Here is a 25,144-nt window from a genome sequence, read left to right on the forward strand (position 1 = left end):
CTGAAGGAAGCCCGGAAGGGTGCACGGCTGGAGGAGTCAGTCATGTGACTTGCTTCGGGGGGGGGGTAAGGCAGTGGGCTCCCAGACAACAGTCTCCCTTTGCCCTGTTATAGTTATGCCCCGGTGTCCATTTGGGGTGCAGTGCTGCTGTACAGTGCTGTGTTCTGAGCACCAGTGTTTCTGCACAGACGGCTGCCAATATGGCTGAAACAGTGTGACATGTGCAGTGGCGGGTGGGATGGCTTCCCCGCTTTTCACCATCCCTGTCTTTCTCACCCATATCTTGGGCGGAGTGTGGGGCCTCCCAGTTCCTCTTGAAAGTAGCAGAAAGCCGGCAAAATTGGAACAGTCTGTGTCTCTTTAAATTCTCTAAATGCATCATTGTTGCCAGGCAGAATGTGGAAAAGAAAGGAGTATGGCAGGGACATGATGCTTTAGCCGAGAGGCGGCAATCAAGATCCACAATCTGCATAGAGCTACCGCATCCCTGGTTGGGTTTGGGCCACCCTCTCTATTATTATGGTTCCAAAAGCAGCACAAAACCACAGTTATGGCTGCATCTGCATTTAGGTGTAACACTGTGGTAGCCAAACCTCAGATTGAACCTTACTACAAACTGAAGGTTCAAATGAGAGTTTGGCAAGGTAAACCACAGGTTGCTTTCACCTCAAAACTGCGTTTGCACGCATTTGGACATAACAGAGTTCCAACCTCTGCCCTGTTTAACTCCAGTTTTGCATTACATCCTAATGTGGCCTATGTGTAAGCCATTCCAAGATAGAGCCATTTCAAGATAGAGTAAAACCGAGATTGATTTGTAACCTGAAACTGATACAGAGACCTCTAGTGGTCAAATACTGGCACTGCAAGACAAAAGCCTTCTACAGAGACCAAGAATTCTATGTGATTTTAAGGTCTGCAACTTTGAATGTAAAGAAAAAGACTAATGATTCTATTATTCCTTTTGTGCTTATGGGTCTTGGGATCTGTCATTAAGTGTACCCAGAATGGTCTACCCAGAATCTGAACTGATTTGGGACACTGATGTTGCTTGGAGCAGCAGTTTTGAGCAGCAAAGTTTTGAGCATCAGTTTTCAGCAGATTCTAGGCAAGAAAAGCCCAGAGCAGACAATGTACAAGTGTATTCACCTGTTGGACTACAATAACAAGAGACTGTTATTGTAGCTTAAGTCTGTGTGATGGATATTTATCTCAGCACTATCTGCAGCAGAACGGGCAAGTAAAAAGAAAATCTCCCAGATATTTCTGATCTTGCCGAGAAATCCACACATGCAACTGTTAGCTTGTACCTTACTAGTTGCATTCTGCATATTTCTGGTGTATAAAATGTGCTTTAGACTTTTAAAACTGGAAAACCTCTTACAGTCAAAATATTAAAGAGCCCGAATGTTTATTTTGTGCTAATGTTTTGTTTTATGCTTTTTTTACCCCTGGAAGAAAGGTTGTATAGAAAGTAACACCAATGTGTTAATTAAATGAAATCAACCATGGCTCTAATCATTTGTGTGCAAACCAACTAAAGAAAACCTGAATCATGAGGAGCTTTGAACAGAAGCAAGAAACACAGATGGCTTCTAGGAGAACCAGTTCCACAAGAGGCGGAAGAATCTATTTGCATATTAATAGATGACCTCCCAGCCAAGCAGCGAGCCACTCAATCTGCAAATGAATAAACTTCACAGACACTACTCAGAGCTACAGAGAGTTGAAACTCTGTTTTATTAAAAAATCCTTTAGAGAAATGTTGGTGTTCTACTTCTCTAGGAAAACTTTATGCATATTAATATTAAATGTAATTTTTCACAGCGCTCAGCTTCTGCCATGGACCTGATCTTAGGTTGATACTTGTGTACAACAGAGTTGCTGTGCTTTGTAAAGTGATGTCATATAAGAGAGAGTGAGTGTGGTGTAGTGGTTAGAGTTTCGGACTAGGACCAGTGAAACCCGAGTTCAAATGCCCATCCAGCCATGAAACTCACTGGGTGACTCTGGGCCAGTCACTTCTCTCTCAGCCTAACCTAACCCACAGGGGTGTTGTGAGGATAAACTTAACCATGTTCACTGCTCTGGGCTTCTCAGAAAAAAAGCGGGATATAAATATAAAAATAAAATAAATAAGCCTGCTTTTTACCATTTATACCATCTCCCTTCTAAGAGAAGGGGCCCACATTAGTGTGACAAGTTTGCTTTGCAGTTGATTCCTGAAAAATCCAACATAGCTTCCAAGCAGTACTACTGGGACTTTGAAGATCTTATCTTTGTTATATGTCAAGTCATTTATATAGCAATTTGCCATTATCTACCATAAAGTCTACCATAAAATAAGAAAACAAGCCTTAGATGTTGAGCATTTAGAAGCATTGCAAATTCTCACAAAAATCTTGACACCAGGGAAATACTCAAAACTCCACAATGATCCGCAGCCATCTAGGGATGTGCAAACCAGCTTGAGGTTGAGCCGGTTCACTATCAAATCAGGCCAGCTCAAGGGCTTGCAAGGACAGGCCTGGAGGCCAGGGCACATGTGTAGTGGCTTCCAAAATGGCCACCGCCTTCAGAGGAAGGGCCAGAAGGACCAAAAAAATGGGCCAAAATGGCCCTTTCGAGTGGGGGGGAAGCTGGCAGGGGGAGAAGGCGATGGTAGAGACACCCCCAGATGGCCACGGCAGCACCCCCCAGACCCAGCAGTGAATCCTAAAACTTTTTTCTTTTAACCTCAGAACCTGCAAACTGGCTCGAATCTGAGCCGAGCTGGGGGCACAAACCAAACATGCCCAGTTTGGTTTGAGTCCATTTTCGACTCGAATTGAACTGGGCAAACTGGTTTTGTGCACACCCCTTCAATCATCCACAGCTATTTCTTTAGCTTTGGAACGCACTCATAGTGCTTGAGCAAGAAATTTTGATGTCCTAAATGTGACATATGTACAGTGTCCTTTAACAAAAACAACTTACCTTGTTTATCCCATCCTTGAAGCTAACAGTGAATGGATATACTATGCACAGAGGTCTTTGTACATCTCACATTCAAAGATAAAATGGACAAGATCTTTAATGGACTGGAGACTGCAAAAGCACACTATGTCACTTCTAGGGATACCCTTAATTCGGCCCTCCTATTCCACAAGATGAAGGATATTCAGTCATCTTTGGTAAAATCTGTTCTTAGCTTTAGATGAGTTAGCTCCCTTAGTAGATGTAGCAAAGATAGATGGGATAATATGTATATAAAATGGATTTGATTTACATTCTCTTATCTTGGCTGTTAGTACCTGCTTCTCAACATCTTTGAGTAATTGTAAAATAGCACACTTGGCCCTATCATAGACTAAAGAAAATAGAAAGGGCGTTAACACACCCATATCTGATATAATCAGTTGCATTTTGTATCTCTAAGTAAAGTAACCCATCTCTTCAGCGGATCTTGTATAAGAAGGTGTTACATGTTGTAACCATCTTTATTCTACTTTTGATCCAAGTAAACTGTGTTGAAAAGCATGCCTAAGCTGTGCTTTTACTGTATCTAAGGAAGCTTTCCTATAGACATAAAAGAGAACTCGGAGATCCAGGATTGGAAGCTACCTCCATTTAATGCCTTATAGAGGGCAAGACATGCAAAATAAACATAAATTAACTGCTTGTCTCTTGTACCTAAGCAGGTATTTTATTTGCTTTAAACCCACTCACTCACCCCCGCACCCAATCTAGGATCAGCTGTGGTGGCACAGTGGGGAAGCAGCTTGCCTAGGGAGCAAGAGGCTGTTAGTTCAAAACCCCACTGGTGTGCTTCCCAGACTGTGCCTAGTAAATATATATTTGTAGTCACCTCTATCGGGCAGCAGCAATATAGTGCTGGAGGCGGATGTTCACTTCAGTGACAACAGCAAAGGCATCCTCTCATACTGTGCAGGAGATGGCAATGGTAAACCACTCCTGTATTCTACCAAGAAAACCACATTGCTTTGCAGTCGCCCGGAGTCGACACCGACTCGACGGCACAATCTTTCCTTTTCCTTTCCTCCCTCCATCTAGCTACAATTCACACCCTTAAGGACCTGCAGATTTTCAACTCTTCCTGTGGTCCTTATTTGAATTGATTCTGAATAATTTGGGAGCTCTGTCTATAACAAGAAGGAAATATATCATGGTCAGAGTTGGTCCACACTTTGAGTGAATGCACCATTCTACGTCAAAACAAACGTTGTCAGTCCTGACTCCGCCTTCCATTTCAAATGTGTTGGGATGCGGCGGGAGGGGGGTTGGCAGAGAAGAACTTTGGAGACAGCAGAGGACAACTGAAGATCGACTTTCAAAGATAAAAGCAGGAGGGATTGCTTTATCAAATCATTCAGTCATTTATTAGAAATAGTCTGGGGAGTCTGCCTGTGGTTGCCTCCAGCTTGGCTGCTGGTGACTCAGGGCCAGGTCTTCCCTGAGGCTTTGGGGCACACTCCCTGCTGGAAGCATCTCTGGCAGCTTTTAGAAAAACCCTTAAGACACACCTGTTCAACCAGGCTTTCAGTTAAAATGTTTTAAAATGTTTTAATTAGTTTTAAATTTTTTGAATTTGTGTATTTTGTTCCCATCTATGTGTATACACCACCTTGAGAGGCATGTTTTGGGGGTATTAAAATGTGCATATGGAGGGGAAAGGGAGAGAGAGAGAGAGAGTCATTGTTTCTGATTTGGTTTATTTCATGCTGGTTTTGAAAACTGAAATTGCTGCAAAGGCTAATAAAGAGCTTACCCCCAACCCTCAGGGCTGGGTCAGTTTGGGAGAATAGGGGCAGGTTTCAGGCTACCTCTGAGTGTTTGTGACCTGTTTGCCAATGCCATATTTAACCATTAGCATAATTAGAACCATGTGACTATATCCATTATTAGACTGATGACTCTAATCTCCTCGTGCCCTGTTTACTGATGCAGAGAATGTATTTATTTATCAAGTTTCTGTCCCACCTTTCTAATGACTTGCTCAGCATTGCATAAAGCAATGACAACAAATCAATTTAGAATGATTTGAAAGAGAATAAACATTTTTTGAATAGCTGGACTGTCGGTCATTTGCCAAGTTAAAAAGTGGCAGCCCTATTTCCACACACCCCCGCCCCCCGCCCCCCACCCCCCACTTGTTTCCCAAACCCATTTTTGCCCACTTCAAAAGCACTGCTACGTCATGTACGCCTTTCCCATGTTCACTGAACACACAGAGAGGGGAGTGGGCCTGTACCTGCTGGCCACAACCTCAGTCTCTGTGTTCAGCTGAATATATGAAAAAGGCTTCAGTGTGTATAGAATCTATCCAGAGGAAAACGTTGTAGCACACAAGGACAAGGCAGTGGAGCAGAATCAGTTATCTTAATGGTTTATTGAAATCTTAATGGTTTATTATGTCCAGAGAGGCAAGTGCAGTCTGCCTTCAGTGCTCTTGCTGCTGGCTGTTTGTTAGCCCTGCCTCTACTCCAGGACCAGAATAAAAGTAATCAAAGCACCATTCAAAAGCTGGCCTGGATCAAGGAATGGGTTAACGAAAAACACTATAGCATGTAAAAAGCTGCACACAGATAGGGGCTTCCAAGTGATTGGGACCCCCCAGCATGAGGACACACTGATATTGGGGGTATGTCCTGTGAGCACTGCCCTGCTTCCCACTCCATGCAATTAGCATATGCATGGAAGGGAACTACGAAACTATTGGCTCTCTCTGTTGGGAATTCTTCTAGGCACATATAGCGGTTTTCTTATACAATGAACCATCCAGTCAATCCTGCCAGGATTCAAGTAACAATGCAGTGGATGGGTGTGTATGAACGGCATGCTCTGAGGACAGCACCTCAGTGCCTTGTCCTTTTTTAACCTTGCCCTGGGCTGCTGAATGTCTGAACAAATTGAATGACACACTTCAGACTCAGGACACATCGTCTACATATTGCCCATTAAGAATGCTTTGATTCAGCAGGATATTCAGTCTACATGTTGTCTTTTTCTACAAACATCTTACATATAAATCAACGGTTAGTTATTCCCACTCTGCAATTTGTGTTGCATATCATTTTTGTTTTAATTACCGGCTTTGTCTCAGACCAAGCTGCGCACCTGTTGTTGAGCCAATTATCATAAATTCCCCTGTAACAATTAAGAATATTGGTACAGAGTTGCATGTATTTTAAATGTTATAATTATGCTCAGCTCTTTCGTTAATTGGCCTATCTGACTCTTTACTTTTTATGCTGCTCATCTGCTCATTACTACAGCCATTTAATTCAATTAGCACCTTAATTAGAAGAACAGCCGTGTCCGATGTCGTAGGACTTGTCAGAGTACGCAGCTTGATTAGCAAAGACAAACACACCAAGCAGATCAGGCGGTAACATTTGGGGGAGGCAAGAATGGAAGCCAGCCAGCTGTTGAAGTGGAAAAGCCGCATGTCTTCATCCCCCAAAGCTAAGCCAGGAGAGAGAACATAAAGAGAGCATCAGACTGAGAAAGGCATATAATAATTCACAGCTCTGTGACTTAAAGCACCAACATCAATAGTATGTACCTCCAGAGGACGGTATTGCCACTAAATTATCCCCTGCTCCCTCATGCTCTTAAAAAAACACAGAGAGATATAAAAATCATTGAATAATCCCTGATCATATTACACATCCCCTTCAAAGGCAGAAGGAGCTCCTTCCCTCCTCATTTGGCCACCATTTAGAACACACAAACCAGCCCCCTGCTCTCCGCCTCTGCTGATGCGGACCAGGGAGGGATCTGGTCCAGAGTGCCTCCCAACTGTGCCCCCCTCCTTCCTGGAGCCCAGGAGGAGACTGCTTTGTTGTGAATTCAGCCTGGAAGTCTTCGATTTTCAAGAGCGGCTTAAAACTCAGTTTTGTTTTCCGCCAGTCCATTTAAATCTTTATTCCCTGCCTATTAATTCTCCTAATTAGAACTAAATGAAGCATGTTAAATTGCTAGATTAACCAATAATTAAGCAGCCAAAGCACCAATAATTAAGCAGCCAAAGCACCAATGTTTAATACACACCGGCAGCTCTTTCTTTTCCGTGATGTCACTGGGTCATGCCTGCTCATTCTGTTTGAAAGAAATTAAGTAGCTTGTCTTTCTTGGCCAACCTTTCCTCTCCCCTGCTGTATATCAGCTTATGCAAAAAAAGTGTACCTTGGGGAGAGGGGTTTTATGCCTTATCAGTAAGTCCTTATGGAAGTCAATCTGATAGTGAAACCTCACAGCTATCCAGATAGAGAAACAGGTCATAGAATTTAACTCATAAAAGAATATACAGAAGAGAACCTTGCTTATCTGCAACTCCTGGTAGTACATATTCATTCTGTTTTGCATGTGGACTCTTGTCAAAGTTACCCTACATAAACAGTTCTCCCCTCAGGTTTAGCTGAATGGGTTTGATTCTCTCTTGTGGATGGCTTGGATGAAGGGCTGTTTACATGGAAAACACCTTTCCCATTGATATCACTGAAGCTTTTAGCAATGCGTTCGGCGGGCCATATATGGTAAGGCAAATGGTGTAGGTATTTTCCTCTGTTGGAGTTTGAGGGCTCTTTATCTTGCTCTAGCAGTAAATTAGCAGTAACCCCTGCTAACTTGGCAAAGAGGCACCTTTTAATGTGGTGATTCTCTTTATTTAGCAGGGGGAGAATAACTGGCCCTATCCACCCCCAGCACAGTACCGCCAATGACTGTTGCTGGTGTCTATCTTATGTTTCCTTTAAATTGTGAAACCTTTGGGGACAGGGATCCATCTTATTCAATTATTATTTCTCTGTGTAAACTGCCCTGAGCCATTTTTTGAAGGGCAAATAGAATTTAAAATGATAATAATAATAATAATAATAATAATAATAATAATGACGATGATTTCAGAAAACTGCACAAAATGATTTCAGAAAACTGCAAGAGAAGAAAAACAAATCTAAGTGTTGCATGGATTGACTACAAGAAAGCCTTCGATTCATTGCCTCACACATGGATACTAAAATGTTTAGAAACAACTGGTGTCAGCAAAAACATTCAGATATTTATTAAAAAAGCAATGAGCATGTGGAGTACACAGTTAACAATCAATGGCAAGACACTTGGACAGGTTAGCATTAGAAGAAGCATTTTCCAAGGGGACTCACTATCCCCTCTGTTGTTTGTAATCGCCATGACCCCACTTTCACAAATACTCAACAAAACAGGCCTCGGATACCAAACATCTAAAATATCAAGTAAAATCAACCATCTGCTGTACATGGACGATCTGAAATTGTATGGAAAGTCCCAGTCAGAAATCAAATCACTGCTAAACACTGTCCGTATATTCAGTAGCAATATAGCAATGGAGTTTGGACTAGACAAGTGTGCTGCATTAATAATGAACAGAGGGAAAATAAGAAAAACAGAAGGAATAGAACTGCCCAATGGAAGCAAGATCAAGAACCTGGAAGAGAAAGAACGTTACAAATACTTGGGCATTTCTCCAGGCTGGTAACATCGCACACACTGAAGTTAAAAGAAGAATGGGAAGTGAATACATCAGGAGAGTTAGAAAAATCCTCAAGTCCAAACTGAATGGCGGGAACACCATACAAGCCATAAAAACCTGGGCTATACCTGTTATCAGATACACTGCAGGAATAATAGACTGGACCCAGGCAGAGCTAGAGACGCTAGATCGTAAGACCAGGAAAATAATGACCATCAATCATGTTCTGCACCCCCGCAGTGATGTCGATAGGCTATACCTCCCTCGCAGCTCAGGTGGAAGAGGAATGCTGCAAGTCCATCAAACAGCAGAGGAGGAGAAAAGAGGCCTTGAAGAATATATAAAGGACAGTGAAGAAGAGGCACTTCAAATGGTCAATAATGTGAAACTATTCAACACCAATGAAAGAAAGCAGGCCTACAAGAAAGAACAAGTCAAGAACCGAGCAGAAAAATGGAAAAAGAAGCCCCTGCATGGTCAATATTTGCACAATATAAGTGGAAAATCAGACATCACCAAGACCTGGCAATGGCTTAAGAATGGCAACTTGAAGAAAGAAACAGGGGGTTTAATACTGGCTGCACAAGAACAGGCACTAAGAACAAATGCAATCAGAGCAAAAGTCGAAAAATCCACCACAAACAGCAAGTGCCGCCTTTGTAAAGAAGCAGATGAAACAGTGGACCACCTAATCAGCTGTTGTAAAAAGATTGCACAGACTGACTACAAACAAAGGCATGACAAGGTAGCAGGGATGATACACTGGAACATCTGCAAAAAATACAAGCTACCTGTAGCCAAAAATTGGTGGGACCATAAAATTGAAAAAGTTGTAGAAAATGAAGATGTAGAAATATTATGCGACTTCCGACTACAAACAGACAAACATCTGCCACACAATACACCAGATATAACTGTAGTCGAGAAGAAAGAAAAACAAGTCAAAATAATTGACATAGCAATACCAGGGGATAGCAGAATAGAAGAAAAAGAAATAGAAAAAATCACCAAATACAAAGATCTACAAATTGAAATTGAAAGGCTGTGGCAGAAAAAGACCAAAATAATCCCAGTGGTAGTTGGCGCCCTGGGTGCAGTTCCAAAAGACCTTGAAGAGCACCTCAACACCATAGGGGCCACAGAAATCAGCATCAGCCAATTAGAAAAAGCAGCTTTACTGGGAACAGCCTATATTCTGCAACAATATCTATAATAACAGCAACAACATTGATAATAAAATCCAGTCATCCCAGGTCCTTTGGAAGGACTCGATGTCTGGATAAAACAAACCAGTCAATAACACCTGTCTGACTGTGTAAACAACAGCAATAATAATAATTTTGTAATGCAAAGAAAGATCTTGTCTTTGATTTTGTCCGGCTATACACATAATTTTGTTTCCATTCCCTTTTCCCTCACACAGCTGTGTCAGATTCTTATATATACTCTGAAGTCCAGATGTATGTTAGGTTCTGGCCTGATTTCAGCAAGAGTTTGGTTTGACCTGCTTCTGGTTAAAACAAAGGCCTTATCTAGGCCTTTTAGATCCTATCACATGCTCAAGAAGTGGAAGCAGAAGTTGGAAGGTGCAAAAGAGGCATCTCATTGAACCTCTACCATTTGTAAGGCGCTGGGAATCTCAAGCCAGGGCTTAGGTGCCCTCTCCATGCACTATAACAGTTCCAGGCAGAAGGCACTGTTAAGAGCCTGCTCTCTGATCCACCCACATAGGGGATGAAATGGATAGTGCAGATCTTCCCTCTAGGTGAACTGAGGAACCAGCAGGGGGCTAGCAGGTAGGGATGTGCAAACAGGTTTGACCATTTGGTCTTGAACTGAACCATCCCCTGTTCGGTCCAACTGCCAGACCAAACACCCCACAACTGTTTGGGGGGTTCGCAGACATTTAAAAATAATAATAATAAATTTTCAACTTACCCCCTTCGGGGGAGTTGTTGGAGGTGCCAAGGTCGGGGGATTCACGGAGGTTCCCCCTCCCCCTGCCGGCCTCCCTTCATGCCTCTACCAGCTGTTTGGCCAGCTCTTCAGCTGATTCGGGCCTTCCCCCTCCAGTGTGGCAGCCCTTTTGGAGGCCACCACGTCTGCGCAATTGGTCTCTGCGTGACCCAGGCCATGCAGAGGCCAATTGCACAGGCGTGGTGGCCTCCAAACTGGCCCCCAGGCCGGAGGGGAAAGGCCCAAACAAGCTGAAGAGCTGGCCAAATGGCCAGTAGGGCATGAAGGGAGGCTGGTGAGGGGAGGGGGGACCTCCGCAGACCCACCCCTCCACCTCCAACTCCTCCCCCGAAGGGGATAAGTTAATTAAATTTTTTTTTTTAAGTTTGTGAACCCCCCAGACTGAACCGAACTTGGGGGGGGGGTCGAGGGGGTGCCTGACCGAACTAGCCCTGTCTACCACACCCTACTAGGAGGCCCCATATATCCCATAATAGTTCCAAGCTTGGTTCCTCAATGTGAGAAATGTCATTTCACTGAGCATTAGCACAGCCTTGCCTTATCTCAACAACCATGAGCTCTGACTCATAATGCCCATGAGCTCTGACTCTGGTCCTTCTGTGATCTGTCCTTGGTCATGTCTGCTACCACTGGCCACTTTGGCCCTCTGTCCGCCCCACCCTCAGCAGCAGCCTGTCTTGGAACTGGCCAGGGCTGAGACATAGCCAGACAGGAACAGCCATTCACTGCCATGCCTCCTCAACTGACCAAACGATGCACTCCAAATAAAAGTAAAGCAGATAGCCAGAGTTATGCAACAATATACCTGCACAGAAAATGACTCTAGCAAGGAAAGACAAAATGCTAGACTTATTGATTGACTGATTGATTGATTGATTTGATTTATATACCGCCCTCCCAAAATGGCTCAGGGTGGTTTACAACAAGGTAAAAACAATTAAAACAAGTTATCAGTTAAAATCAAACTATAAAAACAGAATAAAACAATTCAAACAGCTAAAAAACCCTGGAGAACCAGGGCAGCAATTTAAAACAGTTTCAAACAGTTTTTCAATCATTTAAAAACCCTGGAAGGCCAGACCAAACAAATGTTTTAAGGGCTCTCCTGAAGGACAGTAATGATCTCAAATTACGGATTTCTGCTGGGAGTGCATTCCACAGCCCAGGAGCAGCTACAGAGAAGGCCCACCTCTTTTTTTCGATATTTATATAACCCATTAGAAAACACAATCCCAGTCTCCATTATTATTTTGTAATGTTTTAATTAGTACACTGCCTAGAGATTTCTATACTATGCAGGATAGAACTGCAAATGCAATAAATAAATAAATACATACATACATAATTATTATAAATAATAAATAATCCTGCTGAAGAAAGCTTCCTGCTTTCTAAATTGGTGTGTTATCTGATAAATAGCTTGGGGGGAAATGCCACGTTCTCAGTACCAATGATGTGCCTAAATGCACCTTTCTGGGTTCTTGTCAGGGCTCTTGGTCTGAGAGTAACCCGACACAGGAGAAACATTTCCAAGGCTTTATTATTTAGCACTGCTGCAGACAGAGCGGTGTTAGCTGGTTCTCACCAAAAGCTGGGACCCTGAGTTACAATTTCCATAAGTTTTTATACCTTTTAGTATACAGTTTACACAGTTTGCACAAACATTGGCCACACAACAATGATTAAACAGGCTATGCCATATCAGCATAAATCACAGACATCTGTCCCCTAACTAAGACATCACTTAATGATTACAAGACTCTGAGTTTCTGCTAAAGTAAATACATGTACCTAAGCACGTACACAATTATCACCTTTTGTGGATTCAAATACATCACTACTACTAATATTTTTCTATGCTCACTGCTACAATCTTACTTTAACATAAACTTCATGTTATCCCCTGTATAGATTTCACTGCCCCTGTCACCTTTCAGTAACCTGAAATATAAGTAGCAGATGCCCCTTAATTCAATTTTTTAATTCAACCTTTTCAACAAGCAACATCTTTTGTATCCAGATAATGCTTGAATTGCAAACCATGAAGGAACTACCGTAGTACTTCACCCAGGTCTGAATGACTGTACAAAATATTTCTAAGACTTAAAGTTGTTGGAATAAAGAGTTTGGATTGCAGTGATCAAGGACTTGGCCTGGCTAGCTCACAAATGTATCTGTAAGCTGCACATGTGCAGAAACTGTAACCCACATGAAGTTCTGGGTTAAGGCACTGGTGTCCACCTAGCACAGCCTTCAAGAGCACAGCACAAGCCTGGTTGCAATGAATGGAGGTGCGCTGAGAGCTGCCGGCGTAGTTTTTAATTCACTAAGGACAAATTTGCCAGTCATGCACCTATAAAGAAAAGTATTTGTCCCCCAGACATTCTGTACTGTTATTACATCACGCAGTATTAAGGACTTTCCACTGAAGAAGGCTTTACAGGGGTGAGAAAGTCTGTGTACACACTGGAACTCCCATGTGAACAAAACATTGTTGGATTGGGAGCTTTTAAAAAGATGCACAACTGCAATGCATATACAGCATGATGTATGCAAATGGGGGCTTTCTGTAGGGAGGGGCTATAGTTCAATGGGAAAGCACATGTCTTCCATGCTCAAAGTATCTCTGATAGAAGGGCTGGGAAAGCTCTCTGCCCAAGGCTTTAAAGAACTGTTGTCAATCAGTAGACCAGTGGGGTAGCCCAATATAAGGCCACTTCACTGATGCAAGACAAACTGGGCGTGAGTAAGTCTTTCCTGATGCCTTACATATTTCTGTGGTGTGTGTACTACAGCCAATGGGAAGTATATGTGTGTGCTCACATAGATGTCTCTGTAGCAATGGAAATGTGTTCATGAACCATCCCAAGCTCTCTACTGCCCATGGCATTTTATTGCATAAAATCTTTACATAAGATTAGTCTGAGGCATCTGGTGATATTGGCTGATTCATGCATACTCTAGAAGTACAGGTGAAACTCAGAAAATTAGAATATCCTGCAAAAGTCCATTAATTTCAGTAATGCAAATTAAAAGGTGAAACTGATATATGAGACAGACGCATTACATGCAAAGCAAGATAAGTCAAGCCTTAATTTGTTAAAATTGTGATGATCATGGCGTACAGCTCATGAAAACCCCAAATCCACAATCTCAGAAAATTAGAATATTACATGGAACCAAGAAGACAAGGATTGAAGAATAGAACAATATCGGACCTCTGAAAAGTATAAGCATGCATATGTATTCAGTACTTGGTTTGGGCCCCTTTTGCAGCAATTACTGCCTCAATGCGGCGTGGCATGGATGCTATCAGCCTGTGGCACTGATGAGGTATTATGGAAGACCAGGATGCTTCATTAGCGGCCTTCAGCAATTCTGCATTGTTTGGTCTCATGTCTCTCATCCTTCTCTTGGCAATGCCCCATAGATTCTCTATGGGGTCAGGTCAGGCGAGTTTGCTGGCCAATCAAGCACAGTACACTGTATACTTTTCAGAGGTCCAATATTATTCTATTCTTCAATCCTTGTCTTCTTGGTTCCATGTAATATTCTAATTTTCTGAGATTGTGGATTTGGGGTTTTCATGAGCTGTACGCCATGATCATCACAATTATAACAAATTAAGGCTTGACTTATCTCACTTTGCATGTAATGCATCTGTCTCATATATCAGTTTCACCTTTTAATTTGCATTACTGAAATTAATGGACTTTTCCACGATATTCTAATTTTCCGAGTTTCACCTGTATATGCAAGAATCAGCCAATAGCACCAGATGTATGCAAGAATCTGCCAATATCACTACTACTAGCAGTACTAGCTGATTCTTGCATACATCTGGTGCTATTGGCTGATTCTAGTAGTAGTAGCAGTAGTAGTAGTAGAGTACAAGAAGATGCTCCCTTGTCTCCAAAGGGCCCACAATCTAAAAAGACACAGAAAGTAGACACCAGCATCAGTCACTGCAAAAATGCTGTGCTGGGGCTAGATGGGGCCAGTTGCTCTCTCTCTCTCTGCTAAATATAAGAGAACCGCTATTTTGAAAGACGCCTCTTTGTCCAGTTAGCAGTGTTCATAGTGCTTGTCCTTTGCTGCACTGGTGCCAATGGCCTGGTTGCCTTGTTCTGTCCTAAGGATTGATTCACATGGACCTTCTCACCAGGCTGGGCAAACCTTTAATCAGTCTCTAACACCTCATCTCTGTGTGTGGGTCTGTGTGTGTATGAATTCATGTGCATATCTGTGTATATCATAGAGGACATCACATTTGCTAGATGCTGTAATATCCTGGTGGAATGTGCCAGCGGTAAACCTCTCCTTGATATCCTATTGCTGTAACTTCATGATATTGACTCTGAAGGAAAACAATGGCATGAATAAAATAAAAATAAAAATGTTAATTATCCTTTGTGTTTGTAATTTAATTAAAGGTGCAGTAAAGTTTTACTGTTTTGCCAGGTGATGATGTTTAGAGCCCTGAAAAAGCTATTTGTGCTGGTGAGATTAAAGTGCATTTTAAAATGTTCCTCGAGCACTTTCACATTTGTTGATAGATTTTTAAATTAAACTTTAAATTGTAATCTAAATTACCTCCAACAATTCATGGTCCCTATAATGAACTCCCACCATTCCTGCTGTCATCGAGCTATGATATACTGTAAATGGTAACTGCTTGCAGTTTTACTGAATAGAGTTCCAGCATTACTGAGCTGTATTCATTGTGTATAATCCTCAAATAGAAATCAAACCACAAGGCAGATTTCCTTTCGCATTATATGGTGGTCTTTAGTCATATGCTGCTCCTCATTTGGTAGACTCTGCATAATAAAGCTCTCAAAGCCATTGGCTCTTGTGCCAATCTCTGAGCTTTGGGCATTATTTTTTAAATTGCAAAGCAAAAACTATGTGCAGAATACAAGCTCTAGAATTCCATCAGTCTAACTATATCCTCAGAGGTATGCTAGTATTTGAGGGAGTTAGTATTTCAGTGGCATCCCACTGGAGATGTACCAGTTCACACAACTGAAATCTTATTTTGTTTGAGATTTCAGGAAATATGTACCTATTAATCACAGCTGGGTTTACAAAAAGAGGGAGAGAAATGGTCTAATATCATGTTTCTTTTTAGAGAGGTTAAAATATATCAAATCTATCTTTATATTTTAAAAGGAAACTGGCAAGATGGTTAAAGATCAGCAGGAATGACACACCGTTCCATCTTGATGCCTCTTTTGAGTCCAGTGTTAGTACAGGGTCATCAATACTCTTCTCCACACAGTTCTTTTACTCAGAGTAGCAGGGGGGATCACATGGATCTCTCCCAGCTATGTGGGACTACTTTGAGAAACAAACTATTGGGGGAGGTCAAAAGTGAGACTTTTCTATTTAGTCTGACTTTCTGTGCTTCATCACAAGTTTTCTCTGCCCAAATACAACTGTTGCCTTTCAGGGTGCCAAAAGTTCCAATCATCTTCATCCCTGACAAAAACAAGAACAAATACTCCCCAAAGCAGAATACTAATATGCTAATTTGGTCCTACGATACTAATACTATCCACCTAATGGTGCAGTGGGGAAGTAACCTGCCTAGAGAGCAGGAGGCTGTTGGTTTGCATCCCTGCTGGTGTGTTTCCCAGAATATGGGAAACTCCTATATCAGGGAGCAGCAATATAGGAAGCTGCTGAAAGGCATCACTCCCAGCAATGGTAAACCACTCCTTTATTCTACCAAGGAAACCACATGACTCTGTGGTCACCAGGAGTCCACACCGACTTGATGGCATAAACTTTCCTTTTCCTTTATAAATAATGTATATTGATATTGTAAGCCTATAGGTCCAGAACATTTGATTGCATTTTAATTTTGATGTTTGCTAAGTTTCTGTTAGTGACTTTGAACCCTGGAAGGAATTGCTTCATAAACACTGGAATTAACTAACTAACTGAATAGAATTTTGTGTCAATTACACAATTAACCCTAATTATAGAATGTTGTGGATTTTATTTTTCTGTTCTTGGCATTCAAAGTATTTAGCATACAATAAAAACCAAAACACCAAGCTTGATTGCCCTAAGATTAGGACACATATTTTATTATATTATTTTTTTCAGGAAGGTTTTGTACTGATGTATAAATTGGTTATTCTGTTCTCACAGCTCTAGCTCAAAATATATAATACATTTTTAAAATGCTCACAGTTGGAAAAAGTCAAGAGTGCATTTGTGTAGCTGTAGAAATCTCCATTGCTGCAACAGACATTTTCCTTCCCCCTCTTTACTAAAGTGGTCCACAAAGAATCAGTGAATAATATGTATCACCATTTTGCACGTTGTGATGTACAGACAGTCATTGCTCATTTAAGGTGGGACGCAGATAGATAACTCTATAGTGTAAAACAGGATATAATCTGCTAATACACATTCATATTCCATATGGTATATCAGGCTGGAGGTTTAAAATTCTGTGGCAGTTACCAGCATTAGAATTCCAGAGATATTTGTTAACGTTTCTCTTGAGACTGCTCTTAGGCACACACCCTCCGAGAGATAGCACCAGGCTCAAAATGAATTTGTCGGTGAAGCTCCAGAGCCCTGTTCTATTCATATGCCGTTTCATTTTTCTCAGCATGACCTTTGGTTCTCAACAGCGACAGCTTTGGTTCAGCATTGGTTTAGAGGCAGCAGCTTTAAGGGAAAATGAGCCCATGTCTTTTTTAGCTTTTAACAAAACTGTGGGCTTGTAGTGAACACAAAGATCATATCTTTCTTGCCAAGTGATACATGCAGGTTAAAGGACGGCTGCCCTCTTTTCATGGCAAATACAGGTTTCTTGGACGGCTGCCTGATTTCAATAAAAATGAATGGGAATAGGAAAAGGTGCAGTGAGTCAGAAACGTCATGGGCAATAGAATTTTACTAGTCTTATTATGTAGTCAGGCACAAATGAAACAGAGGCAAAATGAGGGCAATTGCTGGATCCTTATCATCTGGGCATGGTGAATTTTATTTTTGCCTGATGGCCTGTGTGGTGCTGAATGAAATCCCACTGCTGATGGTTTTCCATATCCAGGCTTGGGATTGCTTCATTCAGGCATCTAGTTCTAAGCTATACAGATATAATGCATATATCTGAAACATGTTTGTAACAGGACTGGCATATTTTATCTATTTCTGTATGATCAACAATCTGCTTCTTCATCAAATTAAGCCACAGAAGATTTGATTTTGAAGCTATTTTTTGATGCATGTGCAATACACCAACTAAGAACTATGTCCCATTAAGATCAATGGGACTGAATAGGTATCAGCCCAAATTATTTGGCTTAATTGGATTGGATTTCCACTTGTGCATTTATTATTAATAATAAGAAAATCTCTCTCTCTCTCTCCCTAGTTCAATGCCTACTTCCTAAAAAGAGTTGTTATACATTCATGGGTGTGTGGGGCACAACAGATAATTCCAATATACAGGCTCTCCTTTTGTTTCATTTAAATAATAAGCCATACTAGAGACAGCATTAATACTAATAAAATTGAATGTATTTTTTAGTCATTCAGCATACACCCAAGAAACTGGCCAGCATTATAATTACAGATATGTATATATGTATAATTTTATTCATGTGAGGAGTTTTATGAATGCAAATTATACTGTTTCTCATATTACAAAGGTTGTAGATGGGAATACATCCTATAGGACTGAGAAATGTCCTGCTGTGTACTGCAGAGGTGTAGGTGATCTTCAGAATAAAGGGCTCCTGAAATCCTTAATTAAAGTAACCAAATGATCTAGTAACTAAATGATCTAGAAATTGGCAGAAAAGAAGACAGCAGAAGAACAGTAGCAGAAAGCAGAAACTCTGCATATTTGGAACAAAGATGTTCACTGAGTTCATGAAGCCTATGGATGACTGTTACAAAGGGAATCTATGGTTTTTATTCTAGTGCCTTTATAGTCATTCATTGGGACTCGGAATGTTTCTCCACATTAGAGTTTTCTTTTTCTCCTAGGGCATCAAGAACCACCCAAACTAGAGAACATAGATGTCCCAGGGCTAATCCATGCTAACTGATAGGTGTAAAGGCATCGGGATTTTGATCCATCATTTTAGTACTGGGGGGCACTATTCTATTGCTGAGCTCATAGGACAACAGAGGGAAAGAAAATGATGAAGCAAAACATGTTGCTAGTGGCTGTCCGGCAAACTCAAGTACTGTTAGAAAAGACTGATTACCTGGATCCATTTCAGCCTGATTTCATGCCTAGTTTTTGTAAGGAAATTGCCATTTATTATGTTGCTAGAACATAATGTCATGAGAAGAACCACTCTTAATTGGCCACTCCTTTAATTCTCTCATGCACAAACTTGATCCAAATTTTAACATTGATTTCTTTTCCACTCTTTAGTTTTTTATCTCTCTGAATCCTCACCATCATCAAAATGTACAGGTTTATGAGGCAAACTACACTCCACAGAACATTCCACCTTCTCCCACCTCTCAGCCCTTCCTCAGCCCTTTCAAACTAGTGCTGATCGAAGCTCAAACAGATTGATTCCCTTGTTTGAGAAGCCAGTTGAGCCCAATGAAAGGCTAACACTGCACCTTACCAAAGAACCTTTACTGCTTAGCAACCTGAGACATAATTCTCCATATTCTCTATCTTTAGGTTCTGGCAAGCTTGAGGTTCCTGCCCTGCCTACCTTCACCCTCCTGTCACTGACATAATTTCCCCCATCGGATTTCCAGGGGCTAGCTTTTCCAATATCACACAATAAGTGGTAGGCCCATAACCTAAGATCCCAAAGACTGTACGAGATGGTTGAAATTGGGAAGTTTAGTTCTCTAAGGTACTTGGGCCAAAGCAGTTTTGCTTTCTCCTTCTCCTTTAACAGGCTGAAAAATTGCCTCTATATTATATCCCTATACAATTTCACCTTCATGCCACTAAGCAGATGTTTTGCCAATTCTATGATCTTTCTTGCAGACATCCTCCATTCCTTGATAAACCCAACTGCTTCTTTCAAGTAATCTGTCAAAGGAAATTTCACACAAGCTTTTAAAGTATAATCAATCTTTTCCTTTCCCCACGACATTTTTGCCCAGTTTGTACCCCTCCATTTTGATGAAAAAATTATCCATACAAAGTCAACCAACGGATCAATTTTCTCTTTATAACTCTGCCCAACATCTAAACTCAAAAACCCAGACAATAACCTTGCTCCAAGCACGTAAGTCCCAGTTCTCCATCCACTGCTGCACGGTATGCTATGAACCAAGCAAGCAGAAAAAAGGGGGTCCCTCAACAAAAACCTAACAAGTTGTTCTAGAAAGAACTAATCTGCCTACTTTCCTTTCACTATCTCTGCTACTGGACTATTTGGTCCAAATTGTTTAGGCAATTCACAAGTACATCCACTTGCTCCTCACATGTTCATGCCATCTTTAACTGGGTTGGATGACAGCATCACAAACTATGTGTTTGAGGTGTCCCTATGTGTCCCTACAACTGTACCCGAGTTGGTTCATATTGGGCCAGGCATATTGGGTCAGTTGATGGTGGGGGACACACACATGGACAGACACACACACACGGAATGCCAGATGATCTCGTAAGCCTACTGAAAAGTAGGCAAAAAAACATATTTGTAACTCTGTCAGCTATTGACTTGGGGGGCAGATAAACCATGGCTAAAAACATGGTCAGTGGAAAGCAGTATACATGAAAAAAAGCACTCATTTAAAAAACAATTTCCACCCTTTACATCTTCCTATCTTCTTATTTACTTTCTCTTCCCATAATATCTAGTTCCATCTCCACCCATCAGGATCTAACAAAAATTCAATGCCTAAGTTTTTACCTCCTGTAGCTTTTCTTTTCCCCCTTCTTGCGTCAGGATCTTTACCAGTATTTCCCTCAGTCCATACTAAATTCCTAATATTTACTTTTATTTGGCTTAATGACAGCACCCAAGGCTTTCACATACTCTTCCATCTTTCTTTGTATCTCACACATCTCTGATAGGTGGGGGGAAAAAGGTCATTCACGTGGACTCCATTCACATGGACTCCAGTCAAAGCCGTTATCACATTCACATGGACTCCAGTCAAAGCCATTATCACATTCTGCAAACTGGATTCCAAACCTTCCTTCCTTGGCATTTCAAATCTAACAGAAATTCCTCTCAAAGTGGTGCTGTTGTTAATCCCCCTCAAAAGATGGTCCAAAGTGAGCACATATAATAATGGACTTAATGGGCAGCCTTGGCATAATACAGATCAAATTGAGATAGGATCACTGTACCAACCATTAATTCGTGGTAGTGAGCATGTTCTGCAGTAAAGCATTTGCAGATAGTTGACAGACTTCAATGGCAGGCCCAAGAAATACTTTCCACAGATACTGTAATAATGCCACACCCTATCAAATGCTTTGATTGAGTATCTGGATTAAGCGCCCACACCATTTCTCACTCAAAATCTTCAAGAAGAATTTCCTTATCAGACACATTCACCATCCAATGGGTGGGGATCACCCCCCCATTACACCCATAGGCCACTTTGGCCAACCTTTTGTTTAAGACTTTAGCCAGAGTATGATAGTCTACGTTGATGAATGTTTTGGACCTCCAATTTTTTTTTAGGTCCCTTCTTCCTGGAAAAATATCAGAACCCCCATGTAACACCCAACTCTCCTGTGTCCTGTAAAGCAACGTTGAAAGTCCTTATTATTTGTTTAGTCAAATAATGTTTATGTTCTTTATAGAAGAACTCTCCTAAGTCATCTGGCCCTAGTAGTGATTTTGACTTCCCTTTGTTTATCACTTTGGTGATTTTTTACTAGCCACAAACTCTTTTTATTCCTTTGTCTAACTTCCAAGGCTGTTCTTGTCTATGCTCCATATAAATGAAACAATAAGGCTGTTCTCATGTGCAGTCTAACCCAGCCCTGGGCAGACTAGCCTGGGCTAGACTGTGCATGTGAAGTGACTATGTGGATCCACGCAATCCTGGCACTCCAGCACAGCCTGATCCTACTTTTAAGCCTGGCTTTTAGTGACGGTTAATTAGTGAGACCATGCCCTTAACCCGGCTGCCAGGATCATGTGTTTTCTCAGGCTACACACAACCAGAGGAGACACAGAGATGGGTACCTAGAGCACCTGACTCACAGGGGTATCCCTTAATGCACTGAGCTCATTGTGTGGTGCATTGTGGAATACCATGCCAAGATGTGGCCTCCAGAGATCCACACTGCATACAGGAGTGTGGACCCTGTGGGAGCCAGTCCACGCTCCCACCATTGTTGAGTGATTGTCTGGGGGGAAGGTAAGGTTTTCACAGCCTTCCCCTTGCCTGCCTTCCCCTCCTCCCAGTCATGTGAATAACCTTCTTTTTCCATCAGTTCCATCAGTTGTTTGGAGTTTTTGAAAATTAGCAGGAAATAACCTAAGGATGGGAACTTATCAGCTTCTGCTCCTATACAATGGAGGCAGTTCACAAAGTTAGCTGAAGGGCACAAAGTGATGAAAGAGACATCTGTTTGAGATTCCTCTTATGCAAAAAAATAATTCAGCTAAACTAATACATAGCCCTCCATGTGTTTTGGCCATCGTGAATCCATCATTTTGTTTTGAATTAAGTGTTGAGTATTAAAATCAAAAGGGTGGTTTTTGTTGTTTTCCCAAATCTTGCACAGAAACTTAATGTTCACATTTGATTCCATTCACAGGCTGAACTGTGAACATACAGTTTTGGAACCTTATTGGGGTGGTGGGGAATGATCCTGGAATGTTGATTTGAAATGGAGAGATGGTGACTGGGCCAAATGTTAAGCACTCTCTCCCTCCCTCACCAGTTCTCTAAATGCCCCCTTTCCTAAGTGACTTCTTTGGGCTGGCATGTAACATGTCTTCAACTTAGCTCCTTATCTAAGGCCACCCAGTTATGTTTGAGATGAGATCATTTTCACCCAATGTTTCCCAGATCACAGCTCCTTCTTTTAACCACAAAAGCAGGTTGGTCTCTAGCAGTGGAGATCCCCCATATGGGGCAGGGGCTGAGGGGCCAGCTGCAACATCTCAAACTTCCAATCTCAGCCCACTCAGCCCAAAATCTCTGCACTACTTACCACTTGTCTATCATTCTTTTGTTCTTGTAGATGTTTTGGGAAAGGCAGTAAAAAGTGGAGCAGGCTTGTAGTAGAAGCGGGAGAATCTATATTTTTCATTCTTCCATTCTCTCAGTTGCTGCCAAAAACATTGGTTTTGATACAAACCGTTACCTTGGAATCAGAATGAATAATACAAAATAAGTGGATAATTAGCTTAGTCCTGATGAACTTCTGCATACATCCCACATAACAGAACTTTAAACACTAGACATTCTTCTTAGTAAGATGCGAGTGAATCTGAGCTTGTCCATCATCTATCATATTTAAGGTAACCGTGATTTGTGAATTACAGCTTCACACTACAGCTTACAAGTCCAATATCCTCCAACCCATAATAGAATATATGTATAAAAATATACATAGCTATAGCTATAGCTATAGCTATAGAATATATGTAGCAATCCTGATGTGAATGCAACACCAAACTATCTTTCAAGATTCTACCAATATTCTTGAGCATTCTGATCTGTTGTGTTTTAGATTTAATGTACCCACCATTTTCAAGGAGAAGATAAGGAACATTTGGAAATTCTGGACCTCATTGATAGGGACCCAGAGGAACTGTGGAATGAAATCGAAGAAGTTGTTAAGGACATATGTGAAAAGAGACTTCCAAATACCAAGAAACAAAAACAGAAGAAAAGCAAAATGGATGTCAGAACAGATGATGGACATTTACCATGAAGAGGAAAGAAGCCAAAGTCAAGAAAGATAAAGACCTCATGAAGGAACTTAATAGGGAATTTCAGAAAGCTGTTAGGAGAAACAATGACATCTGTAAAGACTTTGAGGATAGAAAGAGACATGAAAAAACAAGGAAAGTTTTCCAAAAGATCTCTGAATTCAGAAGCAGGTTCCAATCTCAAATTAGTATGTTAAGGGATGCCAAAGGATAGATAGTAACTGATTCAGAGAAGATCAAACAGAGATGGAAGGAGTATACTGAAAATCTGTACAGCAGGGACATCAACATCCAAGATACTCTAGAAGATATTCCCTATTTGCAAGAACCTCTAGTAAAGGAAGGTGAAGTTAGATCAGCACTCCGGTCATTACCAAGTCAGAAGGCTACAGGAATTGATGAGCTACAGAAATATGGCAGGCAACAGAAGAAGAATCAGTAAAGGCTCTAACCAAACTATGACAGCAAATTTGGAGAATGACACAGTGGACAACAGATTGGAAGAGGTCAGTCTAAATACACATACCAAAGCAAGGAGATTTAACAGATTGTGCAAATCATTGCAGAATATCCTTAATTTCACATGCAAACAAAATAATAGGATAATCCAATGCAGATTAGAGCTCTACGTAGAAAGGGAAATGCTGGATGTTCAAGCTGGTTTCAGAAAAGGCAGAGGAACAAGATACATTATTGCTGATGCACACTGGATAATTGAGAAATCCAAAGAATACCCCCCCCAAAAGTCAATATGTGCTTCACTGACTACAGAAAAGCCTTCAGTTGTGTCAACCATGTCAAGTTGTGGAATATTCTTAGGAAAATGGGCATCCCAGTACATCTCATTGTTCTCATGAGAAACCAGAATTGATAATGAGGGTGTTGAAGTGGTGGATAGCTTCTGCTTTTTAGTATCAACTGTCAAAAGTAAAGGATCCAGCAGTCAAGAAATACATCACAGACTAGCACTTGGTAGGGTTGCAATAAAAGCCTTGGAAAGGATATTTAGATGCCGTGACGTTTCTATACTTACAAAGATTAGAATCGTTCGGACAGTGGTTTTTCCCATGACACTCTATGGATGTGAAAGCTGGACTTTGAAGAAGCAAGATGGAAAAAGTATTGAAGGTTTTGAACTTTGGTGCTGGAGAAAACCTTTGAGGATACCATGGACAGCCAGTAAAACAAACAAATGGATCATAGAACAAATCAATCCAGAATTTTCACTCGAGGCACAAATAACCAGGCTCAAACTATCATACTTCAGACACATTATGCGAAAACCCAGCTCCCTTGAGAAGTCCATAAAGCTGGGAAAAGTTGAAGGAAAGAGAAGAAGAGGATGACCAGCAGCAAGGTGGATGGATTTGATTATGACAGCAATGAATGCACCACTGAGAGACCTTAAAGGCCAAGCTGAAGAGAATCCATCCTGGAGAGAATCTATTATATCTGTGTGGTCACTAAGAGTTATCACCAACTTGAAGTCATTTAATCAATCAATCAATCAATCAATCAATCAATCAATCAATCAATCAACCATTACTATTATCTGCATCCTCTACTGTTTTTAAAAGGTTTGAGATGATGGAGTGGGGTCACTAAGAGATGGATCAGTTGCTAGAGAATTTATTCACTTTCTGATACTGTCACTTCACTTCCTTGTGGTTTTCTTTGGTCCAAACTAGATATGATGTTAATCATGATGTTAGCTCTTGTGGTATTGATTTTTTTTCTTAAAGTAGCAGCAGTGGGGAATCAGGACTGTAGCGAACTGTGAGGTTCCTTTACTGTACCT

Source organism: Hemicordylus capensis, chromosome 3 (genome assembly GCF_027244095.1).
Source record: "Hemicordylus capensis ecotype Gifberg chromosome 3, rHemCap1.1.pri, whole genome shotgun sequence".
Lineage (NCBI taxonomy): Eukaryota > Metazoa > Chordata > Lepidosauria > Squamata > Cordylidae > Hemicordylus > Hemicordylus capensis.